At 46.8% G+C, this 22,884-nt stretch overlaps 1 protein-coding gene across 1 annotated transcript in view; it reads right to left on the bottom strand.

Moving 5' to 3' along the window:
* Positions 1 to 17,585, bottom strand: part of FNDC1 (fibronectin type III domain containing 1) — a 62,393-nt gene extending 44,808 nt beyond the window's left edge. The window contains exon 1 of the mRNA XM_058021384.1: positions 17,555 to 17,585. The gene's annotated coding sequence lies outside the window, so the exon portion shown is untranslated. The remainder of the gene's footprint in view (positions 1 to 17,554) is intronic.
* Positions 17,586 to 22,884: the final 5,299 nt, after the last annotated feature.

Below are 22,884 nucleotides of genomic sequence, written 5' to 3'. Positions count from 1 at the left end.
TCAGCAATTCACCAGCTTCAATGAGGGCTGGACTGGGGCCATCCCAAGAAGAGTTCACTCTGCAAAGATATTTCCTGCAGTGGGTGAGCCAGCTCAAACAGTGCTGATGTGGCCCTCCGAACTGCGATGTGCTGACTGCTCTAAATGCACAAGACTCTGGGATCAGTGATTTCCCTCAGACCTGCCCTGGCACAGAGCAGAACACAAGCTCTAGTGGGGATCTTCAGAGTACTGCAGCAGTTAACACGTGTAAAAGCCTAAGTATATGACCTAAGAAAAAGTAGGACTGAAATGGAAAAACAAATCCACCCTGAGGCTTACTGGATCGGTGGGTCCCCTCGCATTTTAAAACACACTGTTAAATTTCCCCTGTGTGGGCTGACCAACTCTCGTAATGTCACTAATTTATACACTCAGCATCAGATCTCCTCCTGGAAATAAGCTAATCAGTTAAAGCAGCAGAGGCGAGTGACATAAACATCCTTTGTTTCTTGCAGAAAAAAAGAAGAAAAAATCGTTTAGCACATTTCCACACACTTCTGCTTGGCGCAGAAAGCAGGGACTGGAACGCTGCAGTTCCTGCAAAGCACAATGGAATCTGTGCCATAATTCACTGGGCTCCGGTCAGGAGTTTCGGGCAGAGGACCAGCATCCAGCGGTAATGTCTGATTTAAGGAAAGCGATCCATTATACATCTGTAGAGGAGTTACCTGGCATCCGGAGGACATTCTTTAAATTGACAGCGTCAACAGAAGTTTCCAGTGCTCCCTTTGAAGAGCTCTCTGAATGCTGAGCACAGTGGACTAGGGCACTTTCCAAACTCAGGAATGTAATTCTACACGATTAACACGTGTATTACGACTTAGGAAAAACCAACAGTGAGTTATCAAAGGCTTCACGTTCTCCCACTGACATCAATGCACATCAAGGCTTCCTTCTGCATCAGTGACCTTTGAAGGGAGCCCTCTGAGGCTGGGCTGTGTCCGCCTCTCACACCCACTGGTTTTGGAGGCCTCAGATCTGGGCTTCTCCAGTGATCAAACCACTGTGCAAAGACTCCCAGGAACTTCACGAAGGCTGTCAGAGCACACTGCAGCCATGGCCCTGGTCTGCAGTGCCCATTCAGGGTGTTGTCCAACACCTGCCTGTTCACTGAGTTGGAGGAAAGGTGGTACTGGAGTGACAACAGCTTAGGGGGTTCCTTGAGGGGACAGAACAGGTGAAACCAGCTGGCAGAGGCATGGGTTGCCCTCACCATTACTGGCTTCACTCACAGACTGAGCTGGGGGTCTCTTTCCATTAACTTACTGGGCTATAATTGTCTGCTCTCTCTGGAGACTGCACCCTTGGTATCTTAGTCTAATCATGACGTTGCTCATCTACATCTGCTAGCATATTTATACAGCCAAAACCTTTACAACGCACATCATCAGTGACCATGTTGCTCACCAGGCAGGTATGGGCACTACAAAGAACTCCAGCACCAGAACAGATGAAGTGCACAGTCGCTGCAACCACAGGTGAGGTATGGACAACAGGTATGTGGCTGTGCACATTCCTTTGCCAGACATCCTCCTCTTGCCAGTCACCAGGAGGACAGAGCTGCCTTCTCACCCTGCTGCCTTGCAGGTGTGACTGGTTGGCTTGAACAGGCATCACAGGTGACAGAAAAGCATCATTTGTATCAGTGCAACCATTCACAGCATATAGCTGGGCAAGGGTTTGCCACAGAGAAATGCAGGGATGGATTAGGGCCCACCTGAGGTTCCCTCTAAAATGATAGCTACAAAGGCATGGATAGTGTCCTCAGCCACCATGACAAGGGGGTAGAATCATGGCACTTAGCAAGGGAGAACTGAGACTCAGGAAGATGTGCTTTGCTGCATGCTCTAACCAAGCAACAAAAACTTATGGAAACAGTTTCTCCAACTGGACCCAGAGCTGCAACAGAAAAAGCCATCCATTCTGAGCCATACAGCTCTCAGAACCCCACTGTTATAATTTTAAAACTTGCATTTTCCATCTTTCTCTTTCCACATTCTTCTCAAGAGATGCTGTGGACAGCTATGCCTTAAAAAAAGCCCCCTTGCTTTATTTAACATAGCTGTGCCACTACAGCATACATTTTTCACTTGTAATTGTCACCTGGAGAATGATATCAGTCTCAGGAGCACTTAAATATGTCCCTCACCACATTCGAGTTCTTTGATTCAAGACTGCATTCAAAGCTCTTCACTACTCTCACAGCCTAAACCTTCCGAGTTCCCAGCTGAAGCCTTGGTAGCACACTTTGTCCCCAACTTATTTTGAAATCCACCCCTGCTCCAGAGCTAGAGGCACCAAGTCATTGCTCCTTTAGGTCCAATGGGAGGACAGAAACCCCTGACAGTCCAGAAGAACTGAGCAGGTGGTTTTCAAGCTCTCCTGGCTGCACAGCTCTGGCCCTGGGGCTCCTTGTTGCCACCCACACTAATGTGCATGGCCTGAGCTCCAGAACACATGGTTTACATCAGGCCACTGTTTCAGCTCCTGCAGAAGTACAGCCCACTGCTCAACTCAGCAGCCACTTCTGGGAGTGCAAAACATGAAACCTATTCCAGCAGCAGGCCTCCTGAAAGCTTCCAAACATCAGGCAGTGAGATGGATATGGATGGATATAGCATACTCTGTAAATCAAGAACAGTATGTAGGGGTGTGACCCCTCTAAAATCAAATCCTCAATCGCTAACAGAAATGGGAGCAGCATTTATGAAGAATGTACTTTGTATGTCATAAAAACTATAATTATTCCCAATTCCCTAATAAGTAAAATACAGAAGAAGTTGAACATTTGGCAGACCCATTTTGGAAGAGTTTTTGAAACCAGCTACTCCAAAACCAGCACTGAAAGGTGGCTTATAAACCTATCACTCAAACTATCCCTTTGTGTAGATACATTTCCTCCACCTGGCTGTCTAATACCAATTCACACTGATATTAATCTATTTTTCTTTTGGATTCTCGTCAATGCATCTTTCAAGGTCCTGATAATATTAGTTTGCTTACATTTGAAGTCTTTGAAGTTCTTCATCTGGTGAAAATAATTTTGTTTCTGGTGGATTGTTCCCTTTTACGCGGCTTAACCATATCAGCCAGAGGAACTGCCAAAATGACTGACAACATAAGGACTTTTCTTCCTATGCAGGACAGAGGCATAATTGTGACTCCAGCTGTTCCTTGAGAATCCAGAAAACAGCCTGAGGATTAGGTGGTACCATCAGCAGATTTAGGCTTACAGCCTTTTAGGTTTTGATAACAAATAAAAATCAGATCTATACGATTTGATTAAGTTTCAAATGTTAATACAGGTATCCTTTCAATCTTTGTTTACTGACTTCAAGTCTGACCTTTTCTAAACTTAAAAATGGAACACTGTAAGGAGGGACTGGATGCCTGTGGTACTCCAGTTTGACCCGAAGCTCCCTGGCTTCAGTGGAAACCTCTACTTCATCAGGCCTGTCGCTGGAAATTTGATTTGCAAGAAGGGAGACTCAGTGATTTTACAGAAAAAGAGATTTATAGCAAAGCTCACCCATTTATTTTAAATCAACAAGGAGGAAGAGCTTAAGGTGTCAATAGATCTGATAAAGCCATTGACCCCCAATGATTCCATATGCACCACTTCAACTCCTTATCTGCAGGATAACGGGAATATTAGTGCTTCTCCTCTGAAATGCACCTGAGGTTTCCCAGTGCTGACACCACACTGCCTCACGAGACTCCTGGCTGTCTCCACTAGCAGCTCCTGTGACACTCAGATTTTTCCTAGTGTGCAAGAAACTCATATTTCTTGGATTTACTGGACATTCAGTTGTAGAAATAGCACAAATATCAACTTACAACATCTTAAGCCCTATTTCTGAGATAAATCAGAGCCTGAGGGTGCCTCAAATGGTGCAGTCTGAATTTAAACTGACTGCAACCACAAACATGACAACAGCACAGGATAAAGTTAGAACAGAGCTTGTTTTCCCACAGATAATCCTTTTACAGGCTGTCCTCTAGCTCTAGTCAGAAGTTCAGTGACAGGAAGGAAACCTGCCTGAGAAAATTAGAACATGAACCCACATCAAGCAACTCATGCCATGGCAAGACATTGTCACAATAAAACACCCCCTTTCAAAGTCTGTCTTTCCACACCATGTTCATGACTGTAGTCACCACATTGTTTTCACCTACACTTTGTTGTTGTTTTCATATTCATGTTCTTCATTTACTATAAACTGTGGTAACTTCTTTGTTTCTAACAGTCTAAGACGAAGCACACAATACATCAAAGCCATGTCAGGAAAGTTAAGAGCAAACAAAACATTGCCACAAAGCTAACAGACCTACAGTTTTGGTTAGTTTCCTCTTTAAAATTAGGGACACTTGACTCATACTACGTTTTAATGTGTATTTTTGTTGTCGAAGAAGGTATTGAAAACACACTGTTCATTGAAGAGAAGTGGACAGCACAGAAGAGAAACCCACAACATGGTCCTGAATACCTGGAAGCCACATCTTCCCTGGGACATCCCTGACTTCCACCTGCACTCATGTACCATCCTCACACTCTTCTCACAGCCACAAAGGCTGGGGCCTTTAACAGCACTGGCCCTGGGAACAGCTTAATCAGTGTTAGAGAAGCCCATTGGTATCACGAGTGACAACACTCTCCTTAGTGGGGAGAAGTGGGTTTTAAGCACAGCTCACATTGCTCTCTCTGACTTCAGGAGAAGGTAGGAGAAGAAATCCTTGAGAGATTCCAAGGCAGCAGGATCCCCCTGAGCAGCTCCATGGCTCCTGAGGGCACTGCATGGGCACTCGTGCATCCATCTGTCACTGATGCCTGTGGCGAACTTGGGGATTTCAACAGGCTCTTTCATGCAAGTTCCTGGAGTGCAGGGCTCCCTTTTGCTCACTACTACTCCAGTCTACTGCTTGTCCCTCAAACATTTCAAAGGCTGTCAGAGGCAGCCTTTGAGAATATCCCAAAGGGGAATATCCCTTTGGGGATATTTCAAGTGCCACTTGGAACTCAGGCAGGATTTCGGCTGCACAACCCATGATGAGCAGCCACACTCTTATTGATGAAAATCTGGAATAAGACAGAATATTTGCTCAGACTGACTTAGTCTAAGTGGTCTTCTCACATTCTGTGAAGCTGCCACCGAGAAGATGTTTCATTGCCACATGAGGAAATATATGCAGAGCTTTCTTTAAGTTGAAGGTGAAACTCCAACCACAGCTGATGGCCATGCAGTTATGACTATATGGGAAGGATGACAGGATTACAAGCCCACAAACGCCCTTCTCTCCAGCACTGACACCAGCATGGAGCTTGCACGATGCTGCTCTGCCCACACTGGACATGGGCCCTGGGTGTGTGAGTTACTGCACTGCAGCTTACCCAGGACATTCACCGTCACCACACAGGCTTGCAGATGAGACAGCTTATTTCCCTCGAGCTGGACCTCAAAGGATGCCCACAGGTGAGGTAGTAAAAAAAGAGAGCATTGTTTCTAGGCTGTCAGGCATCCCCTCCACCACTGCTCCCTCCCCTGTGCCCTCAGCCTGAGGCAGGCAGCTTTGAAGTGGGTTGGCAGGGACACAAGTCAGAGCCAGAGCATGCGCTTCTGTGAGCCAAGCTCTGTCCTCTCCCCACAGCCATGGCCATCGATCTCCAGAAAGGAAAACACACCCATTAAAATTGCACTGCTCATTAGGAGGCTAACTAAACCGTGGCAGCATCTTTATGCTGTGCACCTGGATCATTTCTTATGAACCTAAATCTGCTCTCCTTTCACATCCATGCAATCTCATTAAAACCATTGGCATGCTATAGAAGCACTCAAGTGAAGAATGAGGCCCTGCTCACTTAAAGGCTGAAGAAAACATTGTATGTAATTATCCTGAATGAGGATATGGACTAGGCTTAGGGGAAGTCACAGGAGGAAGCACAGCTCTCTTTCTGCACCAGCTTTCACTCCAACCTCATCAGACAGTGGTTACCAACATCCATAAAGCACAAAGCTTTGCATGTTTCATTCATATTATACACTTTATCTGTTAATTTTATTTTCAATTAAATACTTCTATCCAAACACCCAATTTCCTTCCAAATTTCTCCCAGCTATTGGTTGCTGGGATGTTTCATGGCCCATCCTCAAAGCAGGAGACAAATGGGAGCCTACAGCCTACAAACCAAACTGTACTGGTTTGTGACAGGCTGTGGGAGGAAAGTGACAACTCTCAATCACCTTCACATCCCCTGAAAAACCTGTTAATTTTGGCCACTTTAACACTCAGCAAATGGATTGCATCTGTCATTTGTGGACACAGCAACAAGTGTTAACCAAGCCACAACTAGTAAAAAAACCTCATGGCTTCAACTGTTATTCAGAAATCTAGGATTTTGAAAATTTCAGAAAACTGATTTTCACTTATACAGGAAAAAAAAGGGGGGGAGGGAAAGATGATCAGTAGGATACTTCTGAAATGAAGATTGGGTTTGAATCCAAAGCGTTGGCAGTCTGGATGCTGTGGCTCTGCATTTAGTTCATTCCTTTATGCATACCACAGATGTCACCAAATCATCCTCAAGCATCCTACTTACATTTGGGACAGTTGATTTACACTTCTCTCCAAAACCACTTCAAATATAGATAAATTTGTTCCCTTACCCAGTGAAATAGCACAGATTTTTTAATCTACTGGAGATTCATATGTTTATGTAAAGTCTTTCCATTCCATCTCTAGTGAAGTGCATGTTCAACTTTCCATTCGAAACTGCCAAAAATGCCTCAGACTCACAAAGTCAGGGAGTAGGAATTCAAGCTTCATCATGCATTGAAGGAAAATAAAATTTAAAACTCTTCATTTTTATTTCACATTTCCAAGCCTTTTATAAATCAGGTGTGCAGGTTTCCCAAGGTGCAGGTTTATAAGAATAAAACTCAGGCTCAACATTAGTCTCTGCTCTTTCATTAGCAGCAGTCAGAGATTAAGTTTCTTTACAGAGACTGCAAAACATAAATCTTAAAATAACATAGCCTTTCCTGCTTCCTCTTAATGTAAAATGCAAATAAAACCCACTAAAATATTATTTATCTATCTCTAATACAAAACGGCTCACGGTTTGTGTCTTGAAGTAATACCTGCTCTGATTCTTCTAACTTTATTCCACATTATTTATTGCAGAAGTTGTTTCAGAAAGCACACATATAGCTTTCTAGTCTAAAAGGGAAGCTGGGGGCACACCCTCCAAGGCTCCCAAAGTGCAAAACTCATAGACCCCAGATAAAGTGCATGGCAGGGAAATGCACAGAATACTATGATTGCTATTCTTTGGACGTCTGTATTAGGTTGGGCTCAGATAGGCACAGATCTTCGTTACTGATAAATTACTTCCTTGTTTGATTTCTTTTCCAAAGAGCAACTTTCTGCAGTCATTTTCAAAGCAATGCCTTCATGCAAAGCCCTGGGCTGTTTCACAAGTTAGAAGCAGCTCTATCATAGCTGAGCAGACACAACTGAGACACACGGCAGCAGCCACTTGGATTCACCTCATCATGATTTGTCAAGTACTGAGAGACAGCTGGCAAAGATTTTACCCAATTAATAACCTTGAAAAGCATCTGAACATATAAAAAAGATGCAGTCACAGCTCAGCAGGTTTGTAAAAGAGAATCTATGCCATCTTCCTTGGGTTAGACCAGGGATATTTAGAACTGAAAATTCACATATCTACATTGATTTTGCCTCCAATATTGAGGTTCAAGACTTGCAGCTTCTCCCCACAAAGCACAGAATATCCCTGACCAGTGGGATGTACAGCAAGTGGAGCCTCTGGGGAAGAAGAAAATCAATCCTTCCTGTTAACAAAGCCTCTGCAAAAATCAGGAGAACAAGTCTCAGGAAGGACTTCCAGCGTCTTTAACATGCCATAGCTGGCAGGCTGTTAGAGCTATGTACAATGTACGTGCACTCCTATTTTATGCTATTCATGCTTGGTGTTTGAACACCCAAAGTAGGAGATTTGGAAGGAAGGATGCAGTGGAAGGGTGCATTGATCAGGCCACTGTGACTGCTGCGAGGTGACCTGGTGCAGCTCAGAGGAATGAAGCTTTCTAACACCAAAACACCTGCCCAGCACTGCCTGCTTTGCTTGTGAGCTCTGACCCACCCATCACCAATGCTGGTGACCTATAATGATGTGGTGATGAACAATAATTCCCTCTCTCTTCAAACCTGAGCTACTGATGAAAGCCAATTCTTACTTCTGTGGCAGTGGCAATCTCTGCTGTCTCAGGGCTTTGCCTAGATCTGCATGGCAAGGGCAGGTTATCAAACAGGGTTATGGGCAGCCTGAACCTGGGTGTTCTGTGTGGCCAGTGCTGGGGAAGCAGCCTTGCAGCAACAGCAGAAACAAGGCCCAAGCTTGGATCCCTCAAACCAAGGCTGGCTGCTAAGAGCAAGGCAAGGAAATTTGTGCTATTTTACAAGTAATTTAAGCAACTTGCTAACCTTTTGCGGGTTGGCCATCTGCTACCATTCAGTAGCACAAACATTTTGCTGAAGCTGCAAAGCTTCCTGAAACACAGTGATTTCCTTCCATACAAAGAGGCCCCAAATTACTACAAGCATTTTGAAGTTTCACTATTTGCCTTCTTGGTTTTTATGGGGACTACTTGCAAGCATAACAAAAGTTTGGGGGTTTTAAAAATATATTTATACAACATAAGCAGAGAAAAAATATATTTGCAAAAGGTCCAACTGCTGAAAAAGCCAAATGGTTCATTTCATATTGCCAAAAATCTTGCAGACTCTGTGTCTAATTTTATGAGGCTCTTATGTTTGGATACATAGGGTCTGCTTCTGCCACCCTCACTACAATTACTAGCAGCTTGTTCTGTAAGTGTCCAGTCCTAAGAAAAATCTTGCTTCTCCCAAAGGAAAGCAACAGGTTGAACAGTAGGAATACGCTAAAAATCACTCTCCCATCTTCAAACACACCACCTTCTTTCAGAAATGTCCACACTAACTCATCAGATACTTTGATGCTTACACCCACCAGACCCTGAGGTCCATCAGTTACCTGAGCTCTGACTTCAGCTCTCTCCACTGGGCTGAATCCTTCATCTCTCCCTGCTAGTGTTAGGGAAAAGAAAACAAACTTGTTTTTTCTTGTATTTCCTTCTCCCTTCCCTCTGTTGACACACACAGATGGTTCCTTCCCTCCACTCCCAGTGGGAATGTGGACACCATCCTCTCCCAGACACACTCCAACTGTGCCCACACCATGCTGCCTGTGACTGCCCTGTGCTAGCATAACACGGGACAGCTGCCTTGTCACCACCACAAGGAAAGACTTAAGCCAGTTCAAAGCCATTTCTCTTTTAATTTCACTTAAGTAGCAGTTTGAAATCTGTTTCCATCCCTCCAAGGTTTCACACTTGTTCCCATTCTCACGTCACATCATCAGCTGCAGGTTTCCAGCCCCATGCGATCCCAAACACAACCAGAATGCCACAATGTCTCATACCACTCATCATCCCTCCCTGAGGATAATTTAAACAGGTGTTTTTGCAGAGGAAAGAGTGTTTGCAGAGGTGTCTGGCCCTCAGCAATCAGCACTTCCAAGGGGCATGGCACATCCTGCACTGGGGGCTGACTTGCTGGGAGGGCAGATGAGGAGCACATATGGTCTGAGACATCTTGTGGTAATAAATTTGTGCTCAGCAGCTGAAACCCAGCAGCTCTGATCTGACTGGGAAGGGCTTTCATGAAAACATGTACATGCTCACTGAGCATTCAGTCCCCTGACTGCCATTTAAGCGTGTACTCAGGCTCTTGGAGGACTGGCTTGACTTACAGTAGTCATTACGAGTGAAGAAAAGGAGCTCAGCGCCCTGGCAGAGCAATCACCACCTTGCAAACAAAATAATACATCACTGTACACATCTAGCATGGAAATTTGGCTTGCTAATATTGCTGTTTAAGGTTTAGACTTTCTAGGTTTTCAATACTGTTGCTGTGCTATCACAGAAAAGCTTTTCTGGTTAATTTCATTCTTTTGACTTTGTTTCTTTGTACAGACAGCAATTTTGCTTCTGCATACATTCAGCTTTGGGCAACTGGGCAATTCACAAGACATCAGTCATTACTTCTTGTTTGGAAAATTTCAAGTAGAAGGGAGTAGGGTCTTAGCTTGGGCAGTTCTTCAGCACAGCATAGCATGGAAAAAGCATTCAACTCATTTTTAAAACAGGGCCAGTGGAGTTCAGGAAAGCTGAGATGTCACTTTCAAAGTCTGTCTCAGACTTTTGGATGAAACCAGGCCTTGTGATCCCAACCCACCTCCCCAGTAACACAACCTTAGACATTTATCAAATACATATATTAAAAATACATGCAACCGGAAATCAGCCCGGAGTCTCAGACCAGCAAAGCCAAATGGAGCATTTCCATCACTGCCATTTGGTTTTAAACTGTTTTTAGCACCTCTCCTTTGGGAGACCAGAAACATGAGAGCGATGGCACAGCTGGGACACGAAGCTCAGCTGATGCAGCCAGCAGGGCTGCAAACACATAACCCAGAGCAGCCACTCCTGCAAGTGCAGCGAGCCCTCGGCCAAGTCACTGGATCACTCCCAGCCTCAGGCTGCTGCAGCCTCCTGGAGCCTGAGGCTGAGGCCATCTGCAACACATCCCGGGCTAAAGACCACACAATTATGTCACTGAACTCGGCATGGCTTCAAAAGGTGACCAAAGGGAAAGACATGCAGACTGTGTGAAAGTGCAGCTCAGTTACTCATGCAGGGGCAGATTCTGATGCCATTAGGTGCTTGCATGGGGCTGCCACATGAAGCAAGACACTACCCAGCAGGAGCTACAGCATCTAAATCCAGCTCTCCATCCATCTGGCTACAGCCTGTGTCCTGCTCTCAGACCTGCCCCAAGAGCTCAGCAGCAAAGGCAAAATTAAACACTGCCTTCCCAAGGCTGAAAACATGAAGCCTGGATGCTTCTCAGGCTGCAGGATGGGTGCTGGGGTTGGGAACTGGGTGCTGCTCCCACCCTCCCCTCCCTCAGCAGCAGGAGCATCCAAGGGCTCTGAGAGGGCTGGCCAGGCAGGTAGCAGGGCTTGGGCTGTTCTCTGGTACCATAAAACATGCATGGCAGCATGTTTTGCCAGTTACATTTGCTGCTTTCCATTGTGGGATTTTTAAGGCATACTCAGTAGTTTTCCCCCGATAGCAGCCCTTCTGTACACCCTTCCAAGGACACCACTCTGAAAGAAGGGATTAAGCACTTCATAACAGAATACCAAAACAAATTATGTTGACTATTCAATTTCTCTTATTTCTGTCTTTTTTTTTAGAGATGAAGAAACACTAATATTCCAGCTCCAGCAGTCCTGCACTTTTTTCCAAAAAAAAGTTTCAGCCAAAATATTGTAGTCAACTCTACAGTAAACATGACAAATAACCATCTGAAGAATGGCCTCTTATTTTACAACAAATGTATATATTAAGAACAACCAACTCCTCCAATGGAAAAATAATCAGTTTAGTGCAGGAAGAATACAACAGTCGGAAAGATTTGCTGGAACCAGGATCATTGCAGGATGCCCAAGAGGACTTAATAACTATGTAAGAGTGGAATAGCTGCTCTGGAACTGTGAAATATGAACACACTCCACAGTCCTCAAAGAGTAATTTACTCTGTTTAATGAAGAGCTGATTTGATGACTGAGTTACTCACTGAAGAAAGTTGATTTAAAATGCACACTTCTCCAGACCACTTTTTAATGTGTACATAGTTAAATTTGGATGTACGTTTTATGGTTCTTCCAGGATGAGGAGAAGTTTGGACTGCCTTCCTTACCACTGGATTTCAGTATTACATTTGATGTAACTAACAATTTCTCTTTGTTTAGGAAAAGGTCTCTGTTTAAAGCACACAATTTCTACATATCTTGGGTCTTTCTTCCACTTTTCCTTGCTTCTCTACTCCTTAAGTCTATTGGCTTTAAATACAGACCTGCCAAATGCAAGCACCTATACCAAAATGGAGACACATTCAGGCTGATTTCAGAGGCACTGAAGCGTGCTCAGCTCTGACCACAGCACAGAGATGTGACATTGCCAGGGTACACAACCCAACCTGGCACGTGGGAAAAGCCTCTGTGTCCCACTGCACAGATGTCATTTATGAAGAGCAAACAGTGGGCCAGAGGTTACAAGTTTAATGAGAGCGAGGTACAGTGACTGCTGTGAACAGTACAAAACATGCTGAAGTTTAAACACACATTTGCAGAAACTCTGAGTAGGAGAAAAGACCTTATATGACATCCCAGACAGCAGCTCCAGGGAGGACAATTTGCCATTTCCAGAGCTACAGAGCTATGTGAGCCAGCAGCCACGTGCCTTAGGAGGGCAGGACACAGGAAAAGTGGTCTGGAGAGAAGTGGGTACCAGGTCCCATCCAGCAGAGAGGAGGCAGAGGGAGCTCAGCAGCCTGCACAGGTCTTGCTGGGGACCAGAATCACGTGAGCTGTCAGCACAGCCTCTCATCTCCCCAGGCAAATCAAGAGCAAGCAATGAGGGGGATGCTGTGTAAATACTGTTTGATGTTGCTCTTGTTAACTCTGCTACTGGTGCAGCAGTTAAGCACTCAACCATGTGGTACACTGTGGAAAAAGTTATTTTGCATTACAGCCTTCTCTAAAGTTTAAAGAGGAACCAGGGAAAGCAGACACTTTCCAGGTGCTTGTACACCCCCAAAGGAAATGAATCCAACTAGAGAGGTGCTGCAGGCAAAAGCTGCTGGTGCCTCAAGCAAGAATAAATGTGAGAGTTGGGGTCAGAGTGTGCATAGTCAGTCTTGCTAGGTACAAGGGCAGTGCAAAATCCTGCTGGTCTAAATGCCTCTTTGGTAAGAGTCAAGCAGTGGAGACACAGGACTATACCACACCACTCCTCTAAATCCCTAGGCATCCAGGGTGTGGAGGAAATTAAGAAACGTGTGTCCTGAGACTCAGAGAACAGACAGCAAAGCAGAAGATCTCAGCAGTTCTTGGTTTTCTTTAAATCTTGTGCAATTTAAGCCACTGTCTTGATCTTGGCAGTGCTTATTTTGGCACTTCAGTTTGTGAACATTCAACACAGACTGTAGGTTTTGCAGCCAACAGTGCAGCAGAATAAGCAGCAGTATAGCAAACACATATATGAAAATGCAAACACGATTTCAAAGGTTTTCTGTTGGGTCATGCACAGCAAAGTATCTTTCAGACAACCTCACATTTCTTCAAGACACCCATCACTCCTCTACTGAACTGGAAATGTAAGACATACCACTCCTCAGAGGCTATAAGGTTAGTGCAAACATAGCCAAAATTCAAGTTCTCAATGCACATGGAAGCAAAACACTTGGGTTTTTACAGAGGGAAAGGATATCTCCGCTTCAGAATCTGCTGCTCTCCTCTGGATTCCACTGCTTCACAACCCAGCAGTTCATCCCTCCCTCTCTTGCTGGGCAGGGGCACTGGCTGCAGACATGAAACCATCTTTCTCATCTTGGGGAATAAGGAAAACACTCATAGTTGCAAGTGCATTAAATTTCACATGCATTCAAAGGAATAAAAGCAATCCCACAGCGCAGCACACCAGTGAAAGTGTTGCTGCTTAAGGGAGCTGTGGAAGAGAAATGACAAGTGGCAATTTCAGGGGTAGAAAAAGACAACTGGGAGTGCTGGCACCTGCCTGAAGGATCAGTACAGAGTCTGCAGGGTTGGGAGAATTCTCTCAAGGCTGCACAAAAGTGTGGTACACCTACAGCTTGGGGGAGAAAATAGCAGCATGGGGCTTCCCAAGAGGAAGGCACATCGATGTCCACACCATCTCCTCTGGGGAAGTGACCACTTCTCCTGCTTAGTGCATTGGCAGTCTGTGGGAGACTTGCCTTTCATCCATGTCCCCTCCTCTTTCCCAGCAGAAAGCACAACTAAAGGTAAATGTTCCCATGATACATGCATGCACCTAGCCATGGTTCACTTGGGCAGGTGAAGGGGGAGTAAAGGAATACTAATTTATGAAGACAGGTAACTCAAGTTAAAGATAAGCTGATCCTGACACTTCAAAACTAAGGGGGGGAAAAAGTGTTGGTTTGGCTGCAGTTTTTTGCATATTTGGGATCACACCCAAGCTACTAAACACAGGTTCAATCTAGAAGTCTTTGGTTAGGAAGAGGTTCCAGTCCTTATTATACTTGAGCTGCAACAGCATAAACTTAAGAGACCTAATGCCTGGTGCCAGCACATCCCAATGCCAACTTAGCCACATTCCTGAGCACTTCCTCAGTGACAGACTGAGGTGTGTTACATAACTCCCAGACAGAGAAACCACGGGTCCTGGACATGCACCAGCAGCTGCACCTGGTGGAAATACTGCTATGCTTCCTTCATGTGAAGACAACAGCCCACCCGCAGACAGCTGCATACCATGTGAAGCAGATATAAAGTCCAACCTAAGTTATCTTGAGAACTTAGAAGTCACTTTTAAGTGTCCTGCATGGGAAGTATGACCACTGAATGTGTCTGAGCTGCATTTTTGTGCAACTGAATGCTCACTCAAGACACTGGATCATAGACACAGGATCCCATTCCCCCTGCTGGTGTGTCTTTGACTTGCTGCATCATCGACTCAGCCCCCCCTTCTAATTTCTTTCTGTATAGATCAGCTTCTGCAAGCATCTTAACCACACATCCAGCCAAAATCAGTCCATGTGCTGTCTGAAGAGCTGGAATCACAGACTTGGACAGCACAGGAGCTTTCATACATCTGACACACCCAGAGGCTGGTACAGAGCTATACAGTTAAGACCATTACAGCGCTGTCCTAAATAACTGAGAAGATACATTCCTTAGAGCTAAATGAAGTGGAAAATTCCCTTGGAGACCCTTCTGCTTTCTCTGTTTGTGTCAGACAGTCTAGACAAGGGAGGAAAATGAGAGTTAGTACTGCTGTCAGAAAGGCTCTTGCTCTGACCATAGACTCTTCTTAATGTTTCTCCCAAATTGCTCCCGCTGGCCGCAGGTGGTTCCTGAATACTGTTTGTCTAAGCTAATAAGGTGGGTGGGTGACTACTGTTTTCTGTAGTCAGTATCCATTCTTCCACACATGGGATCTGGCAGCAAGCAACAAATCCCTCTTGGCAATACACAAATGGGATCTGCCCCCTGAGCTGGCTCCAGCACAACACCCTTCTCTTACGCTTTCTTGGCCCGAGGACTGCCACAACAATCCTGGGCACAGGCCCCACACTGATTTTCTATTTTGATAAACAGAACACAGTCAATGACAGCACCAGCCCAATGCCAGACCCTTACTGGGGAAAAATCCTTCTTTTCTTTCCACAGACAGAAATTGAAGGGCTTTTTCACTTCATTGGAGCCTGTCTGCTGAGCCAAGGCAGCCTCCCCGTCTCACAGACATGGTACTTGGACAAAGGCTCCAAAGTGCAGAGTGAGTTTGGGAGAGTTCCCCTAGAGCACATGCAGTAAAGGTGGTCAGCAGGACCATTTCAAACACAGCTAGAATTTGAGAAACAGGACCAAGGGCAGCAAAAATGCTCAGCAATGGCTTTTACCCCCTGAAAAAGAACTCCAGAACCCACCAGCCCTCTTGTCTAAGACTGCACTTGCTCAGGACACAGCCTGTGTTTATAGCTTATAAACTGTGTTTGTAGCTTATAAACTACTCTCTAGACTGGAGAAGGAAAGTGGTGTCCACTCAATGCGGCCAGCACACCAACAAGGACAGGAGTACACATGCAGCCCACATCCAGTCCTCTCCAGCCACTCTGGGGTTAAAGCTCAGTATTCCCACTCCAGCAGGTTTTGGTGTGCTCCAGAGTTCCATAGCTGGGAAGCACGCAGAGCTCTGTGCAGCACTATGCCAACACATTTGGGTTTGTTCAGAAATTGGCCCAATTTTTACAGCACACTGGTGTGGGACTGCAAACAAGGAAAGACTAGATGGATATTACATGCAAAAATTTTAGTGAAGTATCAGAATCTCCAAGAATCACTTTAGACATTACACTGTCAGGGAAGCAAGAGCCTGCATGCACTCAACAGCTAACACTTTTCCTCAGAGGCTATGACATTTCTCACGATGTTTCCCTCACTAGTAGAACAAAAATTCCCCTGCTCCCTTCCCTTCTCCTCTCACTTTCCAGCAGGCAGCCCCAGAGATGCAGTTCCCCCTCCATTTACCACTGCCACAAGGGAGCACTACTATAAAACCGCTTCCAGGAGTGTGATTCCAAGCTTAACCCAGATGTGCACAGCAAGTTGCAGAGAGACCACAGTTCCAGGGTAAGGAGATAATTTCTGTCTGGATGTTTAGCTGCACACTAAAACTCACCAGGAGCCACGGGTGACATGAAGTCCCAGGCTCTGCCGCACAGCCCAGAGCTGCAGGAGAGCTGGGGAGGATGCCATCGTCCTCGGCCGGCTCCTCTGCGACTACAGCACGGGGCTGGAGATGGGACAGCCACCACATCCGGAGCTGGGGACAAGTGTCCCTGTGCCACCCTGGCTACTGTAACCCCGACAGACACATTCTGGCGCTGAAATGCCTCCGCACCTGTGTCTATAGCCCGTCTTTATCTGATGCACACCTTGCGGCCACAAGCTGGGGAGATTCGGCTCAGCGTTGTCTGCCGTGCAAAAAGCGCCGCGGGGGCTGCACTGATCGCTCACTGCTTCCACAAGGGAAAGGACAGGGCACATCTGCCACTGCCTCCCACAACCTCTGCCACCTCCAGAGCAGCTTAAACCTGACCCTGCGGGCCGGGGAGCTCTGACAGCAGCGCCAGCCTCGCCCAGGCCGATGCAGGGTTCGATCCGCGGGACTCCGGCGGCGGGAACGAAGAGAAGAGAGGGATCTCTCCGGGCTTCCCGGGGAGATGCAGCGCTGCGCTGCCCGGTGTCAGCGCCGCTCACGGGGACTGAAAGGGGCTCCTCAGCAGAGCCCCGACGGGACGGTGGAACCAGCACGAGGTTCCATGGGGAAAAAGGCATCCATGGGCTGAAGGCAAGCGGGAGGCTGTCACCCTCCGGTGCCGTCAGCTCACGTCTAGCTACGAGCGTCCGTGTGGGCTGCGGCCCCGCGCTCCGGAGCTGCCCGAAACGCGGCAGAGCCGCAGCGGGCCGACCCACGGAGGGTCCCGGCCGCTCTCCGAAAGCCGGGTGACCCTCGGTGCCGAGGCTTGCCCGGCTCTGCAGCTCCCGTCCCCGCTCGGGGGACCGGCCGAGGGGCCCGTACACACCGGGGGCAGCGGCAGGTGCCTGCGCGGGACAGGGAGGCGGCCGCCTCGGCCGGGGTGTCCCCGCTGGTCCCCTTGCCGGGCCGGGGCCGAGAGCGGCGCCGCGGGCGTCCCCAAGCACCGCGTCCCCCCGGAGCCCCCCGCCCCGGGCACCTCCCCGCCGGGCAGCGACACGCGTGGGGCGGCAGCTCCCGCGTACCTGGCAGGGCGGCGGGCAGCAGGGCGGCCAGCAGCAGCAGGGCGGCGCAGGGCGCGGCGGGCCCCGCCATGGGGCCGGGGCGCGGGGCGCGGGCGGCGGGAGCGGCGGGGCGCGGAGCTGCCGCCCGCCCGGAGACCGTCTCGGCGGGGCTGCCCCGCTGCTGCCTGCGCGCCCCGCCGTCTCCTCCTCCCGGGCTGCCGGGACACTGCAGCCAGCGGGGCGGCCCCGCGGAGGCGAGAGACGGCCCTCCGCCCCCCGGCCCCGGCCCGCCCGCCCCGGCGGCCAGCGCCCGCAGCGTCCCCTGCCCCGGCGAGAGCGCACCTGGCTCCTTCGGGAAGCGTGTCCCCAAGGAGCCGAAGAGCTCCGAGCCTGCCCCTCGGCACCCAGGGGAACTTCAGCTGGCCCCCAGCGTGTTACCCGCACCCTCGCCCTCCCTTTGTGGCACTGTGCCCTCCCAGCTGGGGTGGGTATCCAGTCCCGCGTGGGCACAGGCATCCCTACACACAACTCTCTATATCGGATTGTCTTTCCTTCTTCTCATCATCTTTTGTTCTTTCTGAACTTCCACCCCATATCAGGACGGAGCTTTTGCTTCAGTAGCCCTGCACCGGAGGGACACACTGTTAGAACTGCAAGGCACTTCACAGTCCGACTTGTCGGGCTCTTCCGACAACCCTCCAGCCCACACCCCTCATCTACTTTTTGCTGCATTGCTGAAGGATATTTCTGTAACAATTAATAATGGGTCCCCTGCTGTGGAAACTAAGCAAAAATAAAACCAAAGCAAAACTAAATGAGCACACAAAAGTTCTTGCCTGCTATGAAGGGAGAGGAAAGATACTAGAAAAAATAAACACCATATTTTATTTTTTTAAAAAACAAAGAAGCAGACAAACAAAAATAGAAATCAAAGGAAGGCAAATAACAGGGGCAAGGTTTGCACAGGAATCTGGCTCCACACCTGCCTCTGCCCAGACACTGGCTTTGGCATGCTGCCACACAGCTCCATGGCTGAGCCCATGGAGGACTGGCACAGAGTGGCTCCAAAAATCTCAGGCTACATCTCTGCTGCTGGACATAGCTGCTGCTGGGACTCTAGCCCTACTCACCACTCTGGCCCTCCTGGCCAAGCTGCTCAGGGTCCCCAGCCCACAGGGGCATAATGGCCATGACCTCACTGGTATCAGTGAATACCCAGTATCCTTCGTGCCCTGCATGTTACATATGTGCATTTTCATAGTTTGCAGCATCCAAAATGAGGTGCAAACAGTGTTAACTGATGAGCTGAATGTGTGTTCACAGCAGAACACACTGTAGGCTCCATTCCCTGTGATGTTACAGTGGGATGGTGCTGGAGAGCTCTGTGGGACATAGGGAGCCAAACCTGGCAGCTGCTTAACCATAGTGGGTATGGGGCCTCCTGCAGAACCACACCTGGGTTTTGTTTCATTGCAAGGTGATCACTGCTCTCTGTAAGGAAGCCTGGGAGCAAGCTGAGACTGTGGCAGCCATGCACATGGTAGGGACTGTAGTCCAGAACTGAAGCAGGAAGCCACACTGGGACAAGCAAAGGGAGTGCTGAGCTGTGGGCATCTCCAGAAGGCTGTCTTTCACCACTCCTGGAATATTTCCTCCTAGAACTTGACTACTAGACCCTGGGAGAGGCTCTTAAAAACCAAACAGCATAGCAAACAGAAGGAGTCTCTAGATGCAGGGTTTCAGGAAGCTCAAGTTAAGGCACATCTGTAATACCACATTTTTAGTAGAATGCTGTCCATTGCAGCCTCCTGGCTTTGCATCACACCAGGTCACTGTACCCCTCATTGCTCTGAACACTGTACCCCTCCTGCTTGAGCATCACAGCTTCATTATCCCCTTTCAGCTTTGCTTCTCTCCTTCCTAAGCGGCATTCTCAAGGAGGTGGTTCCCACTGCAATAGCATCAGTCATTTCCTGAGGAATGGAATGCCAAAGTGCAGCTTTGAAAGGCCTTTTCTGGATTGTGAATCAAGGACTGACTTGAACACTGGCTGGTTAAAGACCTCCAATTCTCACACGGGACACCAGCTGTTTCTAAGAGAAAGTACACTTCACTAGCAAAGCATGACAGCTAGAGAAAATAACCAAAACCACCACACTGAGAGATCTGGATATTCAGATCAAAATGTTTAGAAAATAAACCTTGGTAAAGAGTACCTATTAGAGTCAGGGATCTCAGCATCACAGAAATCCAAATCCTGCCTGCTATCTGCAGCAAGAGCTGTTCTGTGTGAGGAAGGTGTCATTGTGCATGGGGGACATTTGGGCATTGCAGTGGATGTAGTTAGTGGAACAAGGTGACTGTGCCAGCTCTCCCTGACAAGGATGTCTGAGCTCGGCCTAAGAGAAAGTGGTACCTGGCAAGGCAGGAGGAATGGACTCAGCATGCCCCTCCAGCACCCACAGAGCCCCCCTCACCCCTCAGCTGGTCATGGGGGGCAGAGGGATCCCCCATGGAAGCATGATATTACTCAGTAGGCTCAAGCCCACTTGCTGCTTTTTGAATCACAGCTCTGAAAAGGGAAAAACCATGGCACTTACTAACTGGAGGCAAAACAGTATATAGGTGTATTGGAAAGGGTGAATCTTTGCAGAGTACACAAATCTGGAAGGGGTTTTATTTTCCTCAGTTGTTTCTTCATTGCTTGCTCTATGCAAATGCATCCAGGAGAGACAGAGGGTGGAACATGAAGGGGTGCAGCCATTTGTCTGGATGAAACTATCCACCATACTCACCTGTATAGGCTGTGCAGTCCTGGAGGTTTTTCATTTAAAAGACAGAATTCCATTGAGAATGTGGATTACTCAGGAAACAACTAAGATACCATAGTGCAATGAGTATGGACTTGTTCCTATGGCAATGGGAAATTTGGTTCTTTGCAGGAAATTAATTTTCCGTAATTAGCCCAGCTGATATTAATGTGACATTTAAGATTAAATTTTAGTTTAAACCCAGACAAGGGATATTTGGGATTGTTGATTCTCTCTCTCATGTTTATGCAAATGCTTCTCTTGAAGCCATATGAGGCCAGATAAATAATCACTATATGCTGGAAAGTCCTAAGTAGAGAAGATGCAACACACCAGCAGTTTGTTTTCAGGATTTCTAGAAAACCCATTGAAACAGGTCTTCAGCTGGCACAGTCCAGAAGAGCTTCTTGCCTCACCTCCTTTCATTTTCTGCAGAGCTCTTTCATATTTATACCAGCTAATGGAACAGCTTTTTGCCTTTGGTGAACAAACTTACTGACTTGACTTCAAGAATGTTTGTCATCGATGCAAAGGAAAGATAGCTGCAGGCTGTGAGATAAAAATGGTACTCCCAATGGTTTGTAGGGGCAGGTTTACAGATAGAGGCAGACACATATAAAGGAAGAATTTTAGTAAGCCAAATTGTCAGATTCTTATAAGCAATTTCAAGGGCTCTGTACAGAGTTTCTCTCCTCTGTAATTCTCTCTAGCACTGGCTGCAGCTCACTTGGATACAAGCAAGCAGGATTCAGCCCCAGCATCAGCCCAGCTGTGGCAGCATGGGCTACAACACAGGCATGGCTCAGCACCCAGCAGCTAAAGCCACATCTGCTGTGAAGTGTCTTCTACTCCATCTGCAATCACAGTTCAGATCCAAGTGAAAACATAGCAGCCTTTTACTAAATTCCAGTGACATTTGCTTTATTTATGCATGAGAAGGGAGGAGTGCCACATTAAAGACTGCCAAGAAGTTTCTGACCACTTACTCTAATTGCAACCACCATTCCACACAATTTTGTTTAAAGGATCTGAGACCCTTCTTTTGTAAATGTTTTGCACCTGCTTTAACACTAAACCTGCACAAAATGCTAGGAATATTGAAATGCATAAATCTAAGTGTCTATTTTACTCCAAAATGAACAGAATCAGTTTAAAGCATGTTAATCATGCAATTATTTAAGTGTACAATTCTGTTGAAGGCTACTAACGGAGAGAAGAGACTGAAAGAGAGACAGGAAATACCTTCCAGCAATGTAAAACTACGTGCACCTGGTAACCACTCCTTTTCCTTGCAGGTTGCCTTTTTCAGTGTGAGCTATAGGTTGGTAGCAGCACAAATAGCTGCATCATGTAAAATAAATGCTCATTTTTAAAAAAGAAGACAGCATAGAAGATATACTTGTTATGGGCAAGTCATAAGTTGCCAATAATTTATTTGCTGAATTTTGCCTTTTGCACTGGTTTATTTGCCTGGAAACAGTTTCTTTAATGTATTTGTTAATTATTTACATTTATATGTTTTGGTAACCTTCCCACTCAAAGAAAAAGACAGATTTCTGGTTTTATAATAACAAAATGGTTTAGGCATGTGTTCTTGAAGATATGTGGGGTATTTACCCAATCCAGCTTCTAGGTAGAGATTCCAAAAAAAAAAAAAAAAAAAAAAAAAAAAAAAAAAAACCTGCCAGAAGAAAATAAAAACCTGCTTAAGTTAAATGAAAATGCCAGATGAGCGTCAGTGGAATCAGAATTCTTGTATGCCCATCTGGTAGACTCATTGAAACAAAAACTAAAGAAGAGGAGATTATGTCATTAAACAATGCTGCAAACAAACAAGGAGTTACTAAAGTTTTTTAGGCAGCTGTAGAGCTGGCATGACTTGTTTCTTGTGTTATGTCTGAAAACATGTATTTTCCATGCCATTCTTCTCTAGCAATGTCAGTGTTCAGTGCTAAGATCATCACTGGTTGAACTCAATGATTTTAAGAGTCTTTTCTAAACTAAATGATTCTCTGATTTTATGACTTTTATGGACAAAGCGCCCAACACTACTTCTGTTAAGCTCCATTTTAGCAGCTCCTCCTGGATGCCAGGTGCCCACTAGAGCCACTCTATCACTCTCTTCCTCAGCTCGGGAGAGAAAATATAGCAAAAGGCTCATGGGTTGAGATGAGAGTAGGGAGAGATCATGCAACAGTTACAGTCATGGGCAAACAGGCTTGACTTGGGAAAATTAATTCATTTATTACAAATCAGATCAGAGTAGGGTAATGAGAAATAAATCCAAAACACCTTCCCCCTACCCCTCTCTCCTTCACCAGGTTACTTCACTCAGATTTTCTCTACCTCTTCCCCCAGTGCAGCACAGGGACACGGGGAATGAGGCTGTGCTCAGTTCAGCACATCATCTCTGCTGCTCCTTCCTTTTTAACAGAAGGACTCCTCACACTCCTCTGCTCCAATGTGGGGTCTCTCCCCCAGGAGACACTCCTCCATTAACTTCTCCAGCGTGAGTTCTTCCCACAGGCTGCATGAATTGCT

Source organism: Melospiza georgiana, chromosome 3, assembly GCF_028018845.1.
Source record: "Melospiza georgiana isolate bMelGeo1 chromosome 3, bMelGeo1.pri, whole genome shotgun sequence".
In the NCBI taxonomy this organism is placed as follows: Eukaryota; Metazoa; Chordata; class Aves; order Passeriformes; family Passerellidae; genus Melospiza; species Melospiza georgiana.
The sequence above is the reverse complement of the archived record's forward strand: the minus strand, read 5'-3'. Positions and strand labels throughout refer to the sequence as shown.